We start from the raw sequence: 1930 nt of genomic DNA, 5'->3' as shown, positions 1-1930 counted from the left end.
CTGATCATTTATTTTCTCCACGGGTAGATGGAGAATCGAACATTGAAAACTTGGGACTGCAAAACATACAAGCTCTCATCAGAATGGTCCTAGCATTCATGCTGGCATCACTCTTGCCGTTGGTTTACGACAAACCAGGTTTTTATCTGGTCTTGTGTAGGTCGTGTGGAAGAAGGATTATGTGGCAATCTTACAAAGGTACTTTAGATATTGTAACCTTACAAACGTGCATGACAAGAGAAATATTTGGGTTGTGAACATTGAACTGGACTTAACTTAGCCAGTATATGAAGAAAAGCATAATTAAACGTCAATCAGAATTGAGCAACAAATTATATCGGCTAAAGGTAGATGGGGCGGCCTATTGTATTATGAAATCCTAGATCCTAGTTTTAGCTGGGTAACTCCACTTGTAAGGTGGATCACATCCTACTATTGGTGCAAGTTGATTGGTCCAGAGAATGTGACTTGAATTATGCTAGTTATGCAGTAATATGGACTATAGATTAAATCCAACCATTGGATTTAATCTTGTAGTCAATTACCTATACTAGTGTTGTCACTCTCTAAACCATAGTACAATATTTGAATTTTGAATTCAAACGAATTGGCTCTATAATTACAAGACCTCTTCATTCTCTCATACTTGAACTTGGCATAACATTTGAGAGAGAGTATAGAGAGGTAACCAAGTAGGAGTTTTCCATAACTCCGGCGAAATTCTTGATGGCTTTCAACGGATCCTTTCTCGATATATTCATTGTCATTCTCGTGGACGACGGTGCATGATCCGGTGTGCCACAAATCTGAACTCAATAACAAGAACACTTTATTAGTGGTGTTGAAGAAGCTTTGGGTCTTTTTTTTGTTCGATTTTACACTTTGAGAGTTTATTATTCGGCATTGTAGTTGTAATAATCTTTTGTATACTACACTTTAAACTCTAAACCACTCATAATCATGTTTATGGATTATGACTAACTTGGCTTTGTGCATTGCTAGTAATGTTTAGCAATGATATTATTAGTGTCTCCTTATAATAAGTTGCTTACCTATTATATGCAGTATGATTGAGTGCTGCAGATATAAATCCAGTTGGAAGTATCAGCAAGCAGGAGCTTCGAATGTTTTTGCAATAGGCTGCTATCCATCTTGGTTTCTCATCATTTACAGAAGTTGAAGCTGCTCCTCCCACTGCTGAATTGGAACCTATACGATCCAACTACAGCCAGGTATGCTAGAATAATTCTAAAATATGGGCTTCCCATTTTATTGCAAATTTTACGGGTTAAATGCATGGTTCATAATGATACTATTTTTAAGTTCAATATGTTAAATGATCACTTAGGCCATTTTACACCTTACATGTTATATTTTATTTAATGTGGTAATTTAAGTATGTGGGTTGATAAGTGTGCTTTTATGTACTTATTTAATTCACAAACATGACTAAATTATGAGCAAAGTGTTTGAATTGTGATTTAATTTCGTTTGATTTGTATATCATAGGTTATATTGATGGACATGTTGGAATCCACGAGAAAAGATTCGAAAAGGACCAAAAAGGAAGAAAAACGAAAGTCTAGGGACTAAAGTGCAATTATCAAAAATATGACCCGAGGGAGAAATCGAGGATTTGATTGAGCCAAGTGTCAATTGGAGGCCACTATTGATGTATGGAATGAAAAAAAAAACGAAGGAACGAGATCAAAATTGAAGAAAACAAGTTCGAGGACCAAACCTTGAAAAAATGGAAGTTAGAGCTACTATGCGGTCGCATAGTAGCATTAGCCATGCTGTCGCATGGCCCATGGCAGGGAATTATTTGGCCAATTTTTGATCAACTATGCGATCACATAGCTTAGTGCCGTGAGGTCACATAGTGAAAAACTGGGGGCCGACTTTGCAGTTTCCTATTTTCCATAAAACT

At 36.5% G+C, this 1930-nt stretch overlaps 1 long non-coding RNA gene across 1 annotated transcript; it reads left to right on the top strand.

Moving 5' to 3' along the window:
* The first annotated feature begins 670 nt into the window (after positions 1-670).
* Positions 671-1716, top strand: LOC111408222. Its single transcript, XR_002705304.1, has 3 exons — positions 671-793; positions 1066-1232; positions 1510-1716. It is a non-coding gene; the product is annotated as an uncharacterized LOC111408222 (long non-coding RNA).
* Positions 1717-1930: the final 214 nt, after the last annotated feature.

Source organism: Olea europaea, chromosome 13, assembly GCF_002742605.1.
Source record: "Olea europaea var. sylvestris chromosome 13, O_europaea_v1, whole genome shotgun sequence".
In the NCBI taxonomy this organism is placed as follows: Eukaryota; Viridiplantae; Streptophyta; class Magnoliopsida; order Lamiales; family Oleaceae; genus Olea; species Olea europaea.
This window is presented reverse-complemented; position numbering and strand designations above follow the sequence as displayed.